At 44.4% G+C, this 22,380-nt stretch overlaps 1 long non-coding RNA gene across 6 annotated transcripts in view; it reads left to right on the top strand.

The window, feature by feature from the left end:
- Positions 1–22,380, top strand: part of LOC138503741 (uncharacterized) — a 267,570-nt gene that overhangs the window by 11,843 nt on the left and 233,347 nt on the right. For 2 of the 6 annotated variants that reach the window (XR_011279693.1, XR_011279698.1), the window contains exons 4-6: positions 2,281–2,482; positions 5,920–6,121; positions 6,544–12,267. This is a non-coding gene — a long non-coding RNA (uncharacterized lncRNA). Of the gene's footprint in view, positions 1–2,280; positions 2,483–5,296; positions 6,122–6,543; positions 12,268–22,380 lie in introns of those variants that run through there. The other 4 variants (XR_011279696.1, XR_011279694.1, XR_011279695.1 and 1 more) reach the window with 4 other exon arrangements.

A 22,380-nucleotide genomic window follows, 5' to 3' on the forward strand; every position in this document is an offset into this window, starting at 1 on the left:
AAGGAAGACTACCTCTGAGGAGGTGCAGCTGGTAGTGTGACTTCTTAGAGATGTCAGAGATGTGAGGAGCGAAGGAAAGTGTGGAGTTGAAGACAACCCCAAGGTTTTTAGCCTCACAGGTGGGAGCAGGAAGAGGGCCAAGAGAGGCTGGCCAGAGAGTGGCAGGAAAGGAGGGAGTGGGTGTGCCGCTGAGAAGAATCTCAGTCTTACTGGCATTAAGGCAGAGATCGTTGGTGGCACACCACTCCTGGATAGCAGACAGACCGTCAGAGATGAGTGAAGGAGAATAGGTGGCGGAAGGGAGCCTGAACATGAGTTGGGTGTCATCCGCATAGCACTGAAAGTTGGGGAAGAGAGTGACAATGCGGTGGGCAAGAAGTGGCAGGTATTGGTTGAACAGCCAGGGAGAGAGGTTAGACCCCTGGGGAACACCACAGGTAGAGATAAAGATAGAGAGGAAGGACCCAAGTTGGACCTGAGAGGGTCGATCGGTGAGGAAGGTCAGCCAAGCCAGGGCCTGATCAGTGATACAGAGGTTATCATGTAGACAGTTGAGTAGGATGGCATGGTTGACCGTATCAAAGGCAGAAGTAAAATGAGGACACAGGGTGTTAGAATCAAGGTTGGAGAGCAGGTCTTCACGGATATTCAGGAGAGCAGTTTCTGTTTGAAAAGCTACATTTTCAAAACCTTTCCCTGCGAGGCACAGAAAAGAAACCACATCATTGGCTATGAACGCAAAAATAGCAGCATTCAAGAAGAAGCTGGAGCTTTGGAGGAGGAGGGTTAATGTCTGCATTCTGATGCGTTTCCATTATTAGCAGATGCTCTTGAGGAGACGGAGTATGATCTTTCATGTGTTGCTGAACTAATAGGAAACCATCTCAGAACCAGTCTCAAATTACTTTCCAGAGGACAATTGTAGCATCATTGACTGAGTGGTTCAGCCTTTCCTAGCAGACGTAGTGGCCCACCTCTCAATACACCTCAAGGAGGAACTAATGGAGCTTCAAAGTGTCCGCCTACTGGAGAGACAATTCAAAAAATTGTCTTTGGGTGTATTTTGGCAAAATGCAGAGTTTCGAACTTTATCTTAATGTACATCATCGAAAGTACTCAGATAGAAGACGGCGCCAAATCCAGTTTCCCAGAAAAAAAAAGGTTTTTATTCTATTAAATTGAAAATGCCCTTTTATGATGACACATGTTTCAGCTATATCAACTAGCCTTTCTCAAATCAGGGCCTTAATCACTACTTGTTTGTACAAGTATATCACAAAAGAAAAGATTAATTGTAAACATACAAAATAACAGCAATGTCGCATCCATAAATTACACATAGATCAATCATTGCATGGGTGATCCCACCAAACAATATAAAAAGCAAGAATATGGGGATGGGAAGTTGAGAAAGGAAGGAAAAGGGATGAATAAATTGGCAGGGATTTTTGGCAGTGAGCCAAAGAATTATTTGCATTCATTTCAATATGGTAAACACAAATATTCATTAAACAGTCACAGAGAAACAAAGGTTGGCAAAGGGGAGGATTCATAGGATATAAAAACAAATATAAATGGGTATATCAAAAACAAAAGGAAAGAGCAAAAAAATATAGCAAATTAGTCCATGTACTTGCCTGTAAGTATAACAAAGTACTTTTCATTTTATAAGATTGAACGAATGGAGTTACGTTCAAATGTAAGCTCTCAAATGTTTGTATTGACTCATGTTCATGAATAAATGGGTTCAATCCCTTTAAAACAAGTAAATTGTAGAAACCTCAGTATTCTTTTAGTTTGAAATGTAAAGACATCCTTGGATGGCTAACAAATGACATTCATTTTGGTTGTGCATTGCATGCACTAACTTCCTTATTTCTATGTACTCTTATATCAAATCGTGAAAAATACCGGAGTTTAGAGACTCCAAATACTAATTACTGGCCGCACGCGTAGTGCGTTCTTTAATCTGTTACAATCATATGGCTACAAGTTCTATACTAACCACATATTGATTAAGTGCTTAGAGCATTATTGTATTCAAAAAGTTTACCCTTGCCCACTCGGGATTATACTTTATAGACGGTCTCTTACCCGCAGCATTTGCTCGTAGCGCTCTTGCTCGTAGGTCTGATCAAAGAGTCCCCGAATGGCGTCTGTGCAAGATATTTGTTGTTGCCATCATCGTCATGGAGACGATGTCGGCAGTCCTGACAGATTGGGCCTACAAAGCCATAATCAAACACAACTATTTATCTTAATGTACTGTTTACGTTTCAGCACCTCGTACCTTTGCAAGATTGGATTCTCAGCACTTGCATCCTTAAAGACTAAATATCGGTTAAAGCTGGAAGAAAACCTGTGGTTGGCTATTGCAAAAATTGCACCCAATAGTGACAGGCTGGCTGCTGAAAGACAGGCCCACCCTTCAAACTAGTTCTCCAGTATGCCACTGTCCAACTTGCAAGTGACTGCATTGAAGGTAATCAAGTTGTTGTACTTAACAAACAAATTGTTACATGTCAAACGTTACTGTAGGAAATAAATATCCAACACTACTTTCAGTCAAGTCCTCTGTAGCAAAACATTCTGAATGCTGTGTTTACAAATATTTGCCCTCTAATCTAATTTGAGTTATTGCAAGCAATGATTTTGAAAGAATTTGGTGTTCGGCACCCACACCTCCATTCGGGCCACCATTCTACACCAGCAGGCGATAACCGTTCGCAACTGATAAACATTTTGGAGTCCATGTGTGTAGAGGGGCCCAAGCCAGGTACCTTTTTCTTAGGGGGGGTCGGGGTCAAAAAAGTTGGAAGACCACTGCTGTAGAGTGACTATCTTGTTAGAAGGCAAAAAACGTAATTGTTATCTTGCTGGCACCGCCATATGTTAACATATATTTTGATTGCTAGTTTGGAAGAGCACTTAGACCCTCCCCGGTCCGTAGGGGACAGTGCACATGTGGGCTTGAACGGCAGAAGCATAATGTACTAAACAAACCTTTGCAAAATCCCATGTTGCTTTTTAAAGTGGTCAATTATCCACGTGCTTGCTGTGCCCTTGTGTGCGACGTTGCTATGTTTACGGTACGGTGCATATACTACTCGTACACATGGCCGCACCTTCTTTGGGTACGAGCAAAATCATTCCAGTGCTTTACTGTGAAGGAAAGAGTTGCACGAGCCCAACTCAAGATTTGACTCGGTCGTCTGCTTAAGAACATTGCAGTGTCGCATAGCCCCTGTGAGAATGTGTCTATTGTATATAAAGGGCACAGTGCTTGTCATTTTGAATAAGTTGCCCAGACAGGTGCATGCCAGTGCACCGACGCCTGCTGGCATAGATTTCCCTTGTGTGAGGATTGTTGATGTGTGGCTCGTGGGAAGCGAGTGTGACTTTCGCAGCATCTTTAATATTTCTTAATTCTGAAGCAGGGTGGCAAAGTTTTGTTAGGCTGGCATGAAAGCTGGCTAAATTATGAAGTGTGTGGCAGACTGTTTGAGCAGCTGTGTGGTACGGGGTGTGCTGCACCCACTGCCAGGTGTAGTCTCACTGTGGGATGGTTGAAATGCCCTGATGAATGCGTTCTTTGATTCCTGCATTCCTACTGGCACAGGGCGCTTTGGGCTTTACTTTACAAAAGCTCCAACTACATTTGCTGTTGCGATTCTGCACACAGAGAATGGTTGCAGATATTGGCCATCCAAGCTCTCATTAAGAAGGGGGAGAAAAAGGCTCATCTAACCAACAGTGGACAGATGTCCCCCATCTATTTGTCTTACCAATACTTGCAACCTGATCATTGCTTTCACTTAAGCCATTGAACACCAGCCAACTAAAACAAAAAAAAGTGGCATCCATTAATTTTCCAGCAACTGAATTTGCATTAAAGGAGAGTCTCGACCACCTTGCCCACCCCTTTCCCCCGTTCCACCGCGTTCAAGCTGGGGTAGATTGTTTACAATATGTGCATCAGTTTGAGATTCGTGAGAAGTGTACAGGACAGGTACTCTGTTATTAAGTTCAAGGTCAAAGCACCCCTAAAGAGGTTCTGTAAAGCTGCCCCACATAAAAAGCAAACTGTCTAGCATTCAAAGACTGTCGTTTTGTATTGCAATGCTTTTGAATATTATTTTTTCACTGCTGGAGGTTACGGATGCTATACTCGTGAGGCAGAGCTTTTTGCGCCATTTATTTTAAAGAAAACAGAAGGCTTGTTTACCCCCGTTTTCCATTGCCTTTTTTTCGGTTCACAGTAGGGCTAGTTGTGCCAGCTTTTATGTGCTAGGGACAGTGTTCTAATTCCCCCCATGACTCGTGCTCTACTCCATCTACCTTTAGTTTGTTCAACACTTTGGGGAAATTGCTACATGATTTAATATATACAAATGTAAGTTTCAGGGACTCAGGATTACTGCATGTTCTAGTTATACTTGCGTCACATGCTCTATATAGGTTGATGAGGTTCCCGGAGGGATTTTATTGCCCCTTTAATGCAGTTTGTTTTTTCTAACCACTTGACTTCAGCAGTTAATTGAAGATAGTTTGCCTGTAAACATTATTGAATGCTTGCTTTTTGTCTCTAATGTTTTTTTGTCTCTAATGATGGGACCAGTTCCTTCTCGTTGGATGTTGTGGAGCTTGGAGCTATTTTCTTGCGTTTCCGGATTGTTCAGCAGCCTTGTGTATCAGAGGACTGGCACGGTAGCAGGAGTTTTCTGACCTGGGCGTGAAAGGAGTGCTGTTAATTGCTTTGTTATTTGAAAGTGGGAGGTCACTTAATTCCCTTAAGGCAGTGGTCTTCAAGCCTTTTTATGCTGAGCTCCCCCTTGAGTAAAATTAGAGTTTCTGGCCCCCACCACAAATGCTTATATTTTCTATTAAAAACAGTCGCCATAATCCTTCAAGCCCCCCACCACCGGGCATCCTTCAGGCCCCCCAGTTTGAAGACCACTGCCTTAAGGCACCATAGCTGTTCAGCATACATTGGCCCCCTTTTCGTGGGTGGGGCGACTCCTTCCCTCTCCACACAATGACTGTTCTACTGATCAGGCTGATCGCTTTCAAACTGTCGCCAAGTAGAGGAAAAATGCTCCTACTGGCTGCCCCTCTCTGGCTTTAACGCGGTTGCTGCTGCAACACCCCCACAATGTACCACACAAATAGGTCCATGCCTTCCTCAGATAGGTGCACGCGACCCTCTAAGTAATCTACATGTATCAGACTGTGGCGCATGTGTGAGAAACCATGGCTCTGCAAAATTTACCCACGGCTTGGTTTACTTTTTTTGCAGGATTCTTCCACTGCTTTGAGCGCTGCCCTATTTGAGCTGTACTGCATAATTTATGGCATACTAGCAACGCTTATGGGTGCGGGGGAGACTTCTGACCCTTCTGGAGGATAGTGCATGGCTCATATTATCTAAGGCCTTCCTGCTAAGGTGTGATATTTACTTTTTGTTCCCCCAGTACAGATCACTTTGGTCATGGGTTCTGTCCCTGCATACCGTCCTATTTCTGGTCCCTATAATTTCCTCTACATGTTGCTGTCTGGAAGCCGGGACTCCCTATGGTTGATATTTACATTTAAGAAACTGAAAAAGGTTCTTCTCTTTTAAAGGGCACACACAAAATGACTGCAGCATTTTAGGTACAAGAGCTCTGCAGTTAAGAATGTATTGCCTCTTCAGAACACCCTCTCATTTTATTAGCAAGCAGATGCAACTAGTTAAAGCCACAATGGGTGAAAGTCTTGGAGGAAGTTACCAAGCACCAAGAGACGCTTCGCTCACAAATCGGGACACATCAGGCAGGAACATCCATAGCAAGCCCACTATAAATTAATTGTTTTGGGTACAGACCTGGTTCACAAATACTTGGAGCATACTAAATTTACTTTTTTTATTTCTTCTTTTAGGCAGTAACTCAAATCATGGCACTCTTTAATGCGCTTTTCTTTGATTCCGACAATTCTCTGTGTATTTGAAAGGACGGGGAAATTGAGCCTTTGGCAATTCCTGGTGAAGTTAATTGTAAATGGCTGATGAAGCATCTTGATGAAAGTAGAAGAGAAATATGTGAAAAAAAGGATTTCAAGGCAGTCGTGCTTTTGTAGTCAGGTAAGCAATGTATTTTGTTTTGTTCATCTATTTGATGTTTTGTCGAGGAGGGTACATCTGACTTCCCTATGCAGAGGCATTCCCTATTTTCACACATACAGATGAATGCTGCACAATGCCCACCGCTCTTTTACAGCATCTCTTTCCTCTAGAGTAACTCTCTACAGTTGTTATTGGCAAAGTGCTATGGGTTGAACGCCCTCGGGGACCGTAGTCCAGGTCAGAGTTGTGGGTAGCTGCATGGGGAGGGAGGAAAAGCGCCAAGGAGAGCAAGAATAAGCAAAAAATCCAAGAGGACGGATGGGGAAGGATAGGATTGCGCTTAAGGGGAGTCACGTTCCCCAGTGTACATTTCAAGCAAAATGTTTGTTGTATTGGTAGACACATTATGAAGTTTCAACATGCCTTTTTCATGCCCGCAGCCAAGAAACAGTATTAAGACACAGAAAACATTTGACGAAATAATGAAAACCTATTGTGACGCAGAGGGACTAATTGAGGCTTTAAAAAGAAAGGTGGAGGAGAAAAAGCAGCTACTGGTGGAATCTGGGAGTGAACTACAAGAAGAAGATGCAGTGAGAAAAACAAGAGAATTATATTGTAAAAGCTGATGAGTGGAAACGGACTATTCCAAAACATAGTAATGGCTGTTCACAAAATCTGGAAAACCTAAGTCTTTGGGCAGGGATGGCTAGTGTTCTTCATTTCTCCTATATTCCTTCCCCAGAACCCACCTCTTACTTCACCTGGAAAATTGAAAGACATAGCATTAAATCGGCAGATGTCTCTACAAATGTTCTGTCGGACAGATCTAATTTGACAAGCTCAACTCGCGTCTTCTCAACAGTGTGTCCTTGTAGCAGTATGACGGTCATGCCTGTTTGGACAGTGAAGTGACGCCTACACGTTCCCATACATCTGCGCAATCATTCAGATTACGGTCTTAAAAAAACTATGGAATCCCCACAACTGAGTTTGTTTGCTATGTCAGCGCCTGCTGCTAATCGACCACGTAATTGTAGCTCACACATTGCTCAGTGAAACTGAAGATGCAAGTGCTCTTGTGTGTAGAACTATATAGTTGATCTGGTGAATTTGTAGGTTGGTGCCAACTTGTAAATGGTACATGTTTTTGCGCTATTGATTTCTGTTGGGGGTCAGGTAGTGTTTTCTTGGGTGTGGTGAATGGTCGAACTAATTGCTAGCTGCTCATAGTGATATTGGGTGAAGTGATCAGCAGTCTGTCATGCAGGTAGACCTTTAACGGATTCCGTTAAGATCACTGAAAGTGTCTATTTTAGTGCAGAGATTTGGAATTGTGGGAGTTTATTGGGTATGATGCCATGTTAGCTAGAGATGAGAACTGAAATGAGGGAGTTTACGAGTGGGGTGTGACATTGTGGGCTGGATTTGTAGTTTTGTATACTAAATCAGCGAACCTTAGTTAATGACATTTGAGTGCTCTAGCAAAGAAGGCAAAGATGGAAAGTAACGGCTGCAAATTCCCTTGAGGTTTTCCAGTACACTATCCATATGTCTAACTAGACTCCCCATATAGTAACACCACCTGTCTTACACACAAGGAATCAAAACCCTTTTCCTAAAGCGTTTGGAAGCAACATGAAATAACTTCTCCTGAAGTTTTCCGCAGTAATCTTTAACAATTTCAAACCCATCCTAAAGTTGTCACAGGGTCATCCTGGAGTAATCCCCCACCAATCCTGAAGTTGTCATGGGTTTGTCCTGGAGTAATCCCCTCACCCATCCTGTAGTTGTCATGGGGTTGTCCTGGAGTAATCCCCCCCCACTCATCCTGAAGTTGTCATGGGGTCATCCTGGTGTAATCCCCACCCATCCTGAAGTTGTCATGGGGTCATCCTGGAGTAATCCCCCCCCCCCACCCATCCTGAAGTTGTCATGGGGTCATCCTGGTGTAATCCCCACCCATCCTGAAGTTGTCATGAAGTTATCCTGGAGTAATCCCCACCCATCCTGAAGTTGTCATGGGGTCATCCTGGAGTAATACAAGATCATCACTGGAAGTAATCAGAACTCAACCTGAAGTAGTTTCTGCGATAACTATTGAGTCATCTCATTTAAATATTTTGGCCTATACACATACTTCAGGATGGTTTCGGATGATCTCCTTGAACTAGCGATTGATGACTCTAGGATGGAGTCACTGGATGACTCAAAAATGATTCCAGGAAGATCTTCCTTTTTGACTTGGGTATGGAAGGCAGTCTTTTTTTTCCTCACTTCATTTGTAACTGTTGAGACAGCTACATTTACTTAAAGATGCCATTATTCTGATTTATAATTCACAAGTTTTCCATCCATCTAATGAATTATATCAAATAAAGTCCATATATGTATCACTAAGAAACACTACGTGCGCAATCTCCGCTCCACCACCACCTCTGCATTGAGCATTCCCAGATTCACCAGACAAAGAGCCGAGGGCTCCTGTTTCACTACCATTGCTCCCACGCTCTGGAACGCTCTGCCTCGACACGTCCAAGACGAACCTGCCTAGGCTCTCTTCCGTAAGAAAGCAAAAACCTTACTCTTCAACAAATATCTGTAATGTACTGCCCTACCAACTATGCACCTGACTCGTGACCTTTGACACAATGTAACCACTATATTGCTGTGATACCTGTAACATTATTTTAATACATTTTTATTATTTTTTCAACAAAATAACATAGTCATTGCAAAAAACATCAAATAACACATCGTCTTACACGCCTGTTAAACCCTCCCCTGCCTATCCCACTCACTCTATTTGTGTTCTATTCCGCCTGTTGAACTCGCCTCTTGCTCTTGCCCCTTGGGTTCCAGTAGTACGTGTGCCTGAGTCTGGGAGTCCTCTTGTGCGGGGGCTATCAGTTCTTGTATAATATATTTCCAGGCCTCTAAATCTACGTTTTGTTCCTCTTGTCCCCGACAGGGATGCTTCTTGCCACACCGACGTTTCGGCCAGCGACCATTTTTAGAGGTCCCCCAACCATACTTTGATTGCAGCACTATTGCGTGCCTTCCACCCCATTGCTATCCTAAGCTTTGCTAAAATATACGCTAGATCTCTCAACTTAATTACATGTCTCGCATGCTTAGGTCTTGGGAAGATTCCTAGTAAACATGCTTTGGGGAAACTGACTCTGTTGTCACATCAACCTTAGTCAGGGTTTGGGCCACTTCTTCCCAGTACTGGCAAACTTTTGTGCATGCCCAGAACGTATGCATCAGGTCTGCATCTACCAGACCACATTTCGGGCATTATTGTTCTGTTGCTTTGCTGAATGTAGCGATTTTCTTGGGAGTCAAGTATGCTCTGTGAGTGATGTACAATTGGATCAGCTGCAGTTTGACATTCCTGGACAGCTTTTTATGATACCCCATGATCCTGCTCCAGGCTGCGTCTGAAAGCTGCTCTTGGAAGACTTCCTCCCAACTATGTCTAATCTATGTTAAGTTGTAATCTGGCCTTGCCAATAATAACTCATATTTTCTTGATACTGCATGTCCACCGTCAGAAATATCATAAAGCGTTTCTATCTGTTCATCTTCTAACAGTGCTCCTTCGACTCCCGGCCCTTTCAACTTTACAATATGGAGTAATAAGGGATAAATTATGTGTTGCCCTTCCTGTACTCCTGATTCTGCAACTACTCCACTAAAAGACATCAGTCTCCCTTCTCTTAATACATCCGCTATTGTCGCCACCCCTTTCGGAACCCAATATTTCCTGACATTCAACCTAAGTTGTTTATCTTCACTCTTTAATGCTACCAGTGGGATTTGGGGTGAGTAAGATGTGTCCTTGCTCAGAATACAGCCGGCTCTTTGCCAAATCGTTTTGCCTAGCTTAAACAATAGTGGAGGACTGGATCCTCGTGGTGTTGTAGTCCACACCCCCTCCTTCAAAAAGAATGGGGCGCATGCCGGTTGTAGTAACTCAGTGTCTTGGGATTGTTCGTCCGCCAATCAATAAGTGACAAAAAAGTTGGCATGCCACAAAATACCCCTCGAAGTCCGGCAACTTCATCCCTCCTTGCTCGTCTGGTCTCTGCAATTTCTCCAACGACATTCTACATCTCGAATTGTGCCACAGGAATTGCCGGCATATCGTGTTCAGTGTCCTAAAGAAAACTTTAGGTATATTATAGGGAACATTCGTAAAGTAGTGGAGCCGTCTTGGAAGCACCATCTTCAACAACAGAGCCCTTCCCATAAAGGAAAGTGGCAGCCTGGCCAAAATTCCATGGACTTCTCTATTCTATTCACTGCCTGTATGGTGTTTTGTACATGTTCTGCTTTCGGGCCGTGGAAGACGTCTATTCCCAGATATCTGAATGTGTTTGTTTCCCATTTGATCGACAGCTCCGGCAACGCGCTACGGGGTCTACTTCTATAACAAGCCAAGGGGAACAGGCATGATTTCTGCACATTTATTGTAATGCCAAAAAGGTCAACATAGTGCTCACACTCATCTGGTATATATCGTAAGTTAGTCTCTGGGTGTTGTAGATAAAGGAGCATATCATCTGCATACAGGGAGATCAAGTGTGTGCTATCCTGTATTGTGAAGCCCGCCTCGTGGTATTCTTTCCGTAAATACACTACTAACGGCTCTAAAGCCAATATAAACAACACAGGAGTCCATGGGCAACCTTGTCTAGTGCCCTTACTCAGCAGCCGTTGCTCCGATATGGTAGTGCCTGTCTTGACTCTGGCAAGTGGGCTGCAATATAACAACTTAACCCATTTGATATATGTGGGACCCATCGCAAAACACCTCAACACTGCCAGCAGCCATGGCAATCTGACCAAGTCAAATGCCTTAACGGCATCAAGCGAGGCTACTTGGATAAGCCGGGTATCTGCCTGTGTGTGATCAATAACATGATGCAGTCGTCTCAAATTACATGCAATGTTTCTATTTGGGACATAACCTGACTGATCCGGGTGTATGAGTTTGTGGATTACTGGCCTCAGTCTGTCCGCCAACAATGCTGTAAGTATGGATTAATCAACGAAAGGGCTCTGTAAGAGCTGCACTCGGTTTCTGGTTGGTTAGGATTCAATAATGGGACAATGATCGACTCACGCAGCGACAACGGCTACATGCCTTTGTCCAGCAATTCGTTCAACATTGTCAATAATGGGGGCACAACCTCTGTAATCAATTTTTTGTAGAACTCGCTGGGTTGACCGTCCGCATCCAGAGCTTCACCGGTCAGCAACCCTCTTATAATGCGTTCCACCTCCTCTGTGGTTAGTGGGGCATCCAGCCTATCTACCTCTTCTGCATCTAACCTAGGAAGATCTATTGACTCCAGGGCTGCTTCTATATCTGACTCTGGGGGGTCTGACGTTTCCTCATATAACCTCTTATAATAATCATAAAAACACTCGTTAATATCTTGCTGTGTCTCGCAGACCTCTCCATTCCCTGTTTTGATTGCCCGGATTATGCTGCGCTCAGTTTCACTTTTGTATAACTAGGTTAGTAGACATCCCGGTTTGTCCCGCTCAGCATGCTGTCGTACCACATATTTCCTATAACTCAACCTACCTAGTATATCCCAGTGTTCCATGCACTCCTGCTGCAGGGCGACCACCGCCTGAACCTTGCCACTGATTGGGTCGCCTTGAGCATTTATAACCTCTAATTTCCCTTCTGCTTTATGTAAATTCCTTTCAATTGCGGCTTGCACCCCATTCGCCTTGGCTATTGCGGTCCCTCTGATCACCACTTTAAAGGCTTCCCGTAACGTAACCACTGATGCAACGCTCCCTGTATTGTGTGTAAAGTAGTCTTGCACGCCCTCTCTCAGATGTTCCCAGAATGTTGCGTCTTTTAAAGACTCACTTCTTAGTCTCCACGTTGGGATGCGTCCCCTGAGAGGGGATACTCTCCATGTGACTACCAGCTGGGCATGATCTGACACCACTTGTGTTTTATATTCCGCCCTATCGAATTCCTATAGGGTGTCCTCCCCCGTGAAGATATCCAATTTAGTGTACAGATCGTGAGGAGCCGCGAAATGCGAATATCCCCTTGTCTGCTGGTGTAGAGTCTGCAATATATCAGAGAGTTTAAAGGGATGGTCTAGTAAAAAAAATTTATTTAAAAAATAGAAAGGCAACATAAAAAAAAAATACTAGCATTCTCCGTTTTAAAACTTCCTATGTAAACTTTTGCGCTATTCAAGCTCAAAATTCGCAAAAGCAAGCACATGGGTGCATCCATTTTGTGAAATGGAGGCCCTCCTGTGCTGGCTTTTGCTTTTGCGGCACTAATGAAGGAAAAGCCAGCCAGCTGTAGTAAACAAAGGCTACCGCTGGGTGGCTTTCCCTTCATTAGTGCTGTAGGCGGAGGACGGGGACCGGAGACCAGAGCAGGAAAGCTGCAGCTGAATCTCGGTAAGTGCTATTTATTTTTTTTTTTTAAAACAAGCACTAGCTGCGTTTTAGTTTTCCGGGCTGGAGGAGCCCGGAAAACTTAGAAATAAAACCGCAGCTTTAAAAACGTTGTATTTATGTTTGCGGTCGCTTTTGAAGCGACCGCAAACATAAATACAACGTTATTGTGTTGGAAAACGCTGCGGTTTTTCTTTCCAAGTTTCTCAGGCTCCTCCGGCTCGGAGGAGCCTGAGAAACTCGGAAAGAAAAACCGCAGCGTTTTCCAACACAACAGCGTTGTTTCTGCCTGAATCTGCTTTACCATTTGGTGCTCTCGGGCTCCCCGAGAGCCCCAAATGGGAAAGCAGATTCAGGCAGAAACAACGCGGCATTGCGGAAAACAAGCGCGTTGTTTCTGCCTGAATCTGCTTTCCCATTTGGGTCTCTCGGGCTCCCCACGGGGAGCCCGAGAACCCCAAATGGGAAATCGGCTGCAGGTAGAAACACTACGCGGCATGTAAACATAACCGCATGTGTTTCTGCCTGCTTTGGCTTTCACTTTGGGTCTCCGGTGCTCCCCTGGGAGCACCGGAGACCCAAAGTGATAGCCACAGCAGGCAGAAACACACGCGGTTTGTTGGAAAACGCTGCGGTTTTTCTTTCCAAGTTTCTTGGAAAGAAAAAACGCAGCATTTTCCAACACAATAACGTTGTATTTATGTTTGCGGTCGCTTCAAAAGCGACCGCAAACATAAATACAATGTTTTTAAAGCTGCGGTTTTATTTCTAAGTTTTCCGGGCTCCTCCAGGCCGGAAAACTTAGAAAAAAAAATGCAGCTAGTGCTTATTTTTAAAAAATAAATAAATAGCACTTACCGAGATTCAGCTGCAGCTTTCCTGCTCTGGTCCCCGGTCCCCGTCCTCCGCCTAAAGCACTAATGAAGGGAAAGCCACCCAGCGGTAGCCTTTGTTTACTACAGCTGGCTGGCTTTTCCTTCATTAGTGCCGCAAAAGCAAAAGCCAGCACAGGAGGGCCTCCATTTCACAAAATGGATGCGCCCATGTGCTTGCTTTTGCGAATTTTGAGCTTGAATAGCTCAAAATTTTACATAGGAAGTTTTAAAACTGAGAATGCTAGTATTTTTTTTTTTTATGTTGCCTATCTATTTTTTAAATAAAAATGTTTACTAGACCATCCCTTTAAATGCTTGTAACAGTGTGTTCAGGGCCTTGGCGGAGGGAGCAGGCTGGGTGAACTTGTCATCAGATCTGTCCAATGAAGGGTTGAGCGTAAAATTTAAGTCCCCTCCCCATATCAATGTGCCCATCTATATGTGGACTAATTAGTGGGTATAATGTACGGAAGTAGGCCGCAGTCTCCTGGTTGAGTGCGTACGTGTTAATAATACAAAATTCTCTCTGTTCCAGCCTCCACCGCATTACGAATTACCTGCCCTCTTTATCCTGGGAAGTCTCACGCACCCTCAGAGGTACCGACGGTGCTACCCATATTATTACTACCCTCGCATATGTGGAGTATGCAGAGCCTAGTGTTGTGCCCCGCCATTTTTAGCCAGGGCCATATGTTTCTCCTTAGCGAGGTGTGTTTCTTGCAATAGTGCGATGTCAATTGTCTGATGGCTCAGGTAAGTCATGATCCTGTTATGTTTAATATAACTGTTAAGTCCCCTAACATTCCAAGATGCTATTCTAAGCTCACTCATCGCATTTGAACATTCTAATGCTCCTAAGCAGGCTAATATACAAGTTCAACATATACTGTGTGGACCAATAGGCAACTTCCCAACTAACTACCTCAACTCCCTCTCCCTCCCCCCTTCCAACAGTTGCCCAACTCAATACCTCGTGCTCAGGCATCCCCACTTCTTGCCTCCGCTCCAGAGTCTCGTCCTGGTGCGTGGGGCGCAGTAGGCGGATACGTAACTGCTACTATCCGAGAACAACAAATCCAAACTGGGGTGAAGTACGTTCCTTCGTAGTGCGATCTTTAATGAGCACCACCCTGTTGGCTCCTGTCGTGGCAAATGTCAGTTCCAGAGGTCTCCATCTGGAGGGCGTGTTGCCATTCAGTCTTGCAATGTCCAATGACCTTCAATTGCCTCATCCCTCTCCTTGTGTTTCCGCCTCTCCTTTTCCGCCAGTCTCCGCTCCTGTTGGCAAATTCTCCATGTCAATCCATTAATCTGCATCTCCAAGATTATCAAAAAAGATAGCTCGGCCATTGTGAATTATTTTCAGTCTAGCGGGATACAGCAACATGTACTTCAGGTTCGCCGCTCTCAGCCTCCTCTTGACCGATTTATAGTTCATCTGTAGCTTCTGTACTTGTAGGGTGTAATCCGGGGGTGTAATCCGGGTATGCAGTTTTCGTGGCAAACGCATGTTGGACCGTACCACCTTTGTGGAAGTGTTCAAGGATCTTTTACCTGTCTGGGTAGTTCAGTATTCGGGCTATAATCGGCCTTGGTGGTGCCCCGGGCGGTGGTCTCTTTATCAACGATCTATGCGCCCTTTCGACCGTGAAGCCTTAAGTGAGGGTCCCGGGCCTATTGCCTGTAGCAATAGAGTCTCTATAAAGTTGGTTGGGTTTGATCCTTCCTTTCCTTCTGGGAGCCCAATAATTCGTCTACAGCCCTTTCTTCCAGATTCCGCACCCGTTGCTGCAGTACCCTGACATCTTCTAGGGTGCTTTTCAAGTTGCTCGTGTTCTCCGCTACCTCCTTCTCCAACGTTCCTGTGTGTTCAGCCAGTGATCTCACATCTTGTCGCAACAAGTTCACCTCTATGCTGATGCCGTCCATTTTGGTCTCGAGAGCCTCTTTCAAGGAGGGCTATGGCTTTCAGTATCTGCTGATGTCTTCTGTCTGGCAGTTGTTCCGCTTGAGGTGTCGCGGTCGCTTGGGCCGTACTCTCCGCTAGTGTCGAATTTTTGTGCCTGCCTCCAGCATCAGTTGCTTTCCCTTGCTTTTCTGGGCTTAAGATGCCATGGCTAGGTAACCGTTGTGCTCTTTCACACTTTTCCTGACAATCGTGCTGCCCCGATGTATGGATTCCACTGTTTTGCGAACTGACTTTTCTGGTAGGCCTCACCACTTTCCCACCATGTGTGCCCTTATGTCTCCCAGTGCGGCTGCCAGTTACTGCGTACAGCTACTCAGGCTTTTTTGTCGAGACTGGTTTTTCTGTCTCAATCCCGTCATATGTTACTCCGCCTCGTCTGTCGCAGTGATTAATAAGTGCATCCTATTGAGGCCTGGCTGACTAAGCGCTCTTCATCTCCGGATGCTGGTGCATATAATGAACTTCTCATGCTTTGCAGCCCCACCTCGCACTGTTGTGCTTTCCTTAACAGAAGAGTTTGTATGTCCTCACGTTCCTGCCAACTTAATTGACATATATCACTGCACAGGTTTGTGTTTGATAACTTCCACGTCGGGTATGCTTCTGAGTCTGCAGCGCATTTACCATTTGCTGTGATGCCAGGAGTTAGCGCTATAAAGCAAGCATGAGTCTGTGGCTGCTACTCACTCCTGTGGATGCAGGGCTGCACCAGTCATGCCTCATTTGTTTAGAGGGCAGCTGCCTGTTTAGTGGTGTTGCCCTTCATCTCTAGTGGCCAGGGCTGGGTCGTGTCTCTGCCAACTTCGTGGCTCAATACTGTATCCTGGCATCAGCCCTGAGGGCACCTTTGTGTGTTCTGCTGCTCCCCATCCCAGCCTCACCAAGACTTGCCAGCATCTGGTTGGTGAGCACAATTTGCTACAGTATAATGAAGACCCTCCCCCACCATGGGGTTACGGTTACAGTGCACATCTTCACCGACCTCTGTGGTATATTCATATTCAGTCTGCGTTGCTTGCCTGAGCAGCTCTATCTGTGTCCGGCTGGTCTGTACCAGACAGCCACCTTCCCCGATTAGTGTCTCGCAACGTCTTATTCCTTTGTGCTATCTGGTGATCCCGAGTCTCGTCGCCTCACAGGCTGCCCCTCTGGCAGCTTCCCTTGATTTAATGCACTGCTGCATATCCGGGCTCAGGCTTCGGACTGAACATCCATTCCTTCTAATCACTTCATGGAAGCATGAAAGTCCCACTCCACATTTCTTGATTGTTACCCGCTGTTAGTTACTATTACGCATATCCCTGTGGGCCACTATTGCCGATCACCTGGGCGTAGCGCTATGCGTCTTGTGGTTGTCTGCATGGTTTCATTGTTAGTCGCTGTACTTCCACTATATGTGCCGACGTCTCCATATAGTATTTTCGGATACACGCCCCGCGGGTGTTTGAGGCTTTCCTCGTGTCCCTCAATTAGGTCCGCTGTGTCAGACTCTCAGCGGTCCACTGATCTTCGGTGCAGCTTCACCGTTCGTAGCTCCCCACAGATATCGCTGGGCTGCTGCTTTTAGAGTATGCACATTGGGTATATGTCTCCCCGAAGTTCACTGGCTTTGTGAAGATCCACGTCCTTTTTGCGCTGCCATTTTATTCGTTAGGGTCCGGTCCCAGACTAAGGACGGTCCGCATGCCGTTATTAGAGCCCCCCCCAAGTTTCTTTTTCTTGCTCAGCTGTGCATGCGACCTTCATCTGCACTATGTTATGACCGCAGGCGTCTAGGTGTGCAGATACCTCCGTTTGAGGAAAGTATCACGGTCAAATCTCAGGAGCAACAGAATTTGCATCTTACAACATGGCTGCTTAGCCACGTCCCCCTCATGATACCTGTAACATTAATGTTCTCCTAACCATGTACTTAGCGCCGTGATACCTCCGGGTCTGGGCGCTATCAACAAATAAAATAAATTAAAAAATATATATAAATGCACAATATGCTCACTTCGCATTTGACTTAAATCGACAGGCTAAAGGAACAGACTTTGTTAGCTTAAACGTGCTAACAACCTGTTTTGTTTCAGAACAACTCTAATAAGTTCAGTTACATCGTAATAAAGATCAGACATATCGACCTCAACACAAAACATGTGAATTACAGTGACAAAGATATGCAGTTTTTAGTTTATAATTAAGCGATTTGGTTAAACAACCCCCACAAATAAACATGGATAGCAAGCCGGGAATGTAAAAAAGTATTAACTTTTGTCCCTACACCATCTGAAAAACATGTTCACCTTCCAATTCACATAGGAAGAATTAAACAACACCCAGCCAACAATGTCACTTGTTTTTAAAATGCCCTTCAAAACACAACCTGCATAAAATGCAAGGATCAATAGACGAATTAATATAACGATAAAATACATCTCAACATTATGCACTACTTGAACACAATGGAAGAACCTCTGAGCACCAGTCGCCATCCTGATCTAATGGCTATTTCCCTGAACTGACCTGCTCAACAAAAACAGCAGGATATTTTCTCAGCGCACGCACGTCATATTAGCGATGCTAGTGTCTAGTTCTCAAAGGAGAAACAGACCTTAAGAAAGCTCTGCCTCTTCTTCTCCACGTGGGTTGTACGTTTGGATTCGTCTGATATGTCACGTGCCCCGGGTTGCGCACTTCATCAACTCATCATCTTTAAGACATGCACGCAGGAACGCTGGTGGTGCGGCAGCGTGGCCGAGAGGGGAAGTTGGGAAGGCCGCAGCTTAAGGCTGCATCGTGGCAGAGATGATGCACACCGTCTTTCCGCCGTTACGAATCGAATTTGGGTTACAATAAGTCTTAAATGTATGGCATACTTAGTTGTTATTTTAGTGGAGCTGGGCGATTTGGCCTACTAGGAAGAAGGGGTATTTCTATTTATTTTGGTCCTTTGTTATGTGCAAATGTGTTTTTTGCGCAGTGGCTGATCACGGGCATTCCTCTGTTAAAAGGCCATTTTTTTTTGTTTTCTCGTGGAGAAGCTATTTTCCCCTGCCCGCTGGTGAGGAGTATTTTGGAGATGTGTTATGTGCAACAGAGAGGGGAGAAGTGTTTTGTTTAGTGGAACATTGTCTATCTTGTGCAGAGGGGCACATTTGGATACGACTTTTCAGCATAACAGTTTACAGTAAGGCGGGTAGTTGGTTTTGTGTGTTTTCTCGTGCAGAGGGGCGATTTGGGCTTCCTGGGCAATGGGGTTATTTTGTGGATCACTTGTGCAGCAGAGGGGGGGGGAGTCATTTATCGTGTAGTGGTGCATCCTTGAGCATTGCATCGCCCTTCAGTTTAGCGCCTTGTCGTTGGGGCAGGAAAAGGCCCAAATTTAATTGGGGAGCCCCGCCCCTCCTCCAATCCCCTTCATGCACAGGTGTAGGGTGTGGATTGTCATTGGTGCCAGCGGGACTGGAGCCGGATTGTCAGTGGTGTTGGTGGGACCGAGGGGCGGATCTAAGTGTCTAATGATGTCCGTATCCTGTATATACGATGCTGACTGCTTTGCATAAAAACAAAGTGCATTTTGGGAACTTAAGAAATGACCAACAATTTATCAAACGTGTCTGCACTAGTAATTGCAGCTAGTAGTTGCACTAGCAACTAGTAGAAACACTATTGGCTTTCTATTGCAGAGCGCATTCAATTCAAAACACTCACCCTGACACATAAATGCATACACAAGCAAGCACCGAAATACCTTACAGATAAATTCACTCCCAACAGATAAATTCACCCCCAACCACTCCTCTAGACTGACACGCTCTGCGCATACTTGCATTGCCTCTTCATCCCCAGATTCAAGCGCCATAAGGCCGGCGGTTGCAGCTTCCCTATGATTGCTGCCAAACAATGGAGCAGCCTACCGGTAACACTGAGATCCGAAAGCTCCAACTGGGCTTTCCGTAAACACCTCAAAACCTGGCTTTTCACCCAGGAACTCAAGAAAGCAAATCAACCGAGTATTACACTTCTGGCTTTACTCCTGGCAACTATGTAACCCTGCCACTTGTAACTATGAAATGACCCTGTGCCTTTCTGTACTCCCTCCTGTAACTTTGCAATGAAATTACCCCTGGGTCTTTCTGTACTCAACTAGACGGCAGCGCCCGATACTGACAATGATGCGACTAATACCTGTACTGCTTAGTACTGTACTGTACTGTAACACTGTATCTATCAGACCTGTAATCTTGTAACCACTGCAACTCGCTCAGCGGGTTACCCTGTCAAGAAATGCGCCTAGATGCCATCGGGCTGAGTGCTTTATAAATAACCAAATAAATAATTAATTAAAATGTGCATTCCTTCTGAGAATGCAATGCACAGTTGGTATGGTGCTTATGTCATCAATCATACTAGTCACCCTGACAGTTAAATGCGTGCAAAGCATGAGACATAAATGCAGCTTTCGGTAGTTTCAAATTATTTTTTATTATTTTTAAAGGTTCATGAACAAATAATATAGGACAATCATTTGTATGTACATATTGTAGAATAGATACAAACTTAACTATCAGTCGTAACGAAAAAGGAGTAAAAATAAATGGCAGGGGAGTGGGGGGGTAATGAGGGAAGAATAATAGAGAAAAAGGAATACAGAAATACTAAAACCATCCACCGCACAAAGATGTTAATGAGGAGTCAAACCAAGTAAACCTTAAGGCACAATTGTAAATAGTTAAGCATAAAGGTAATTAAACACACCCCAGATGCTCTCATACTTTTGATGTTGATCTTTACCATGAAAAGTTACTTTCTCCCTTTTAGAGAGAAGTGACAAACTCAGCAGGCAATCATCAACACAAGGAACAGTATCACTTTTCCAGAATTCCAGGCTGTGTCTTTTGGCAAACAATAATGCCCTGTATGCCCAAAAACGTTTTCCACTGGATAACCCAGTATCAGAGGGAAACATGCCCAATACGCCAACAAGCGGGTCTCTTTGAAGGGATATATCTAAGACCACATCAATTCTATGGAAAATGCCATCCGAAAACAGTTGCATTTTTTTTACATAAACATAACATATGGAGGGTGGTGCCAGAATCACTTCTGCATTTCCACCAAACATCTTCACAGCATAATTTACACAACCACGGAGACAGTACAAGTAGTGGTTAATCCGCTGCTGCGTATATCGTAACTCCAAATCAATCTTATATTTAACTGGTCCTGCACAAATGCAATTCCACTCAATGTCCGACAACAAACAGCCCAAGTCTACATTCCAATTATTACTACCACAATGTGACGCTGGTGTAAATTCTTGAGGCGTAATAAGTTTATATAATGTGGAAGCTGATAGAGGCATGGTTTTAGATAAGTGCTGGATCACAGGTGAGACATGCACTGTAGCATTTAATGGTGATAGAATATTAGTAAAGAGATCCTTCAGTATATTATAGCAATGCTTTAGCTTATATTTAAAATGTAAGAATTCAAAATCAAGCATGTTCTGACCAAATGCCTGCTTTTTGCCAAGAAATCCATAACAAAGCACTATTATCCTGTTGCACAGCCAGATTTTTCCACAAGCTAGAGTTTTCACAGAGTAAATATTTTTCACCTCGAGTCACATTACATTTCTTCCATTCTTTTACCATTCTGTTCAGTGTGGTAGATTTTCCTGTACGGAGGGCTGGATTTCTTAGGTTTTGTGCAGAGAGGCGAATTGCAGTAAGGAATTTTACATTTTGGCTTTGGGCACTGTACAGGGCAGTCTCCACAGGACTAGGAACAGATTTCTAAGTTGAAATGTGAACATGTAGCATCTGTGTGGGGCTTTGTAAAGAGGGCACATGGTGTTTATAAAGGAGGGTCAGGATGGTCATTGTAGAGGAGAATTCTAACTACCTCAAAGGGGCATGTGGCTTTGTGGGGGTGTTTTTGGGTGGTAGCGGGGTGTAGGGATCAGATTTGTGGAAGGGTAGCTGGATAGTGATTTGAAATGGAGGGGTCTACATGACACCTTGTTAGAGATGTTATGGAAAATGCAATGTAAGGGAGGCACAGAATTGGATCTTGTCATTACTTTTCAATGGCTCTTTGGAGAGAATATATCGGGATTTTACTTCAGGGTTCGAAATTGAGGAGAGCTGGGAGCTATTTAGCTCCTGCTAATAGCACAGAAGAGCCTTGTTTGCTTAAAATCAACATGTATCAGGAGCTACTTTTGGCTCCCCAGGTTAACTTGTGCTGAATAAACATAACTATGCGAATTTAATTCTGTGTGTTTGGGACAATCTACGAATAAATATTAGAACACATCTATATGACATTTAAACCATAAGGGGTCATAAATAATGGATACACTTATGTGTTCGCATTTTATGTGGAAGTTAGATTTGCGTAACACTGTGCACTAGCTCCTCGTTCCCCAGTGGTACCTCCTGCTTATCCAGTCTCAATTTAGAGTCCTTGTACTTTGTTAGAGGTGATTTGGATGGATCTTATAGAGAAGGCATCATTTTTGGATCTTGGCAGAACGGTTTCAGATGGTGTTTTGGAGAGGCCGTCTGGATTGGAACTTGTCGTAGTGCTTTTGATTGGGCTTTGCATAGTGGGGGCAGGATTTGGCATTTGTTTAAGTAACCCTCCATTTTATGCTGGGTTTAATTAAGGGGTTGTTTAATTGTATGTGCCTATGAAAAAGAAATGAATGAAAATAAATAATAATAAAGACACCAGATGATATTGTGGAACTTGCGTTGTGTGTGTGTGTGTGTGTTGTTTTTTTTTTTTTTTCTATGCGTGTTAGGCAATGGGTCCCATTCAATTGCTTTATGAACTGCCAGACATCCATTTTTGGCACTTTCAGGCTGTGGCGACCTAAGACTTGAAATGGAGGTCAATGGTACCTCCTTCTGCAGGGGTGCAAGGGCAAGCCCTGGGGAGAATTCATGTGTTCTCACCTTTTTCTCCCCCTCTGGGGGCATGGGTAATGAAAT

This window comes from Ambystoma mexicanum, chromosome 11, assembly GCF_040938575.1.
Source record: "Ambystoma mexicanum isolate Mex_15411 chromosome 11, UKY_AmexF1_1, whole genome shotgun sequence".
Taxonomy (NCBI): Eukaryota; Metazoa; Chordata; class Amphibia; order Caudata; family Ambystomatidae; genus Ambystoma; species Ambystoma mexicanum.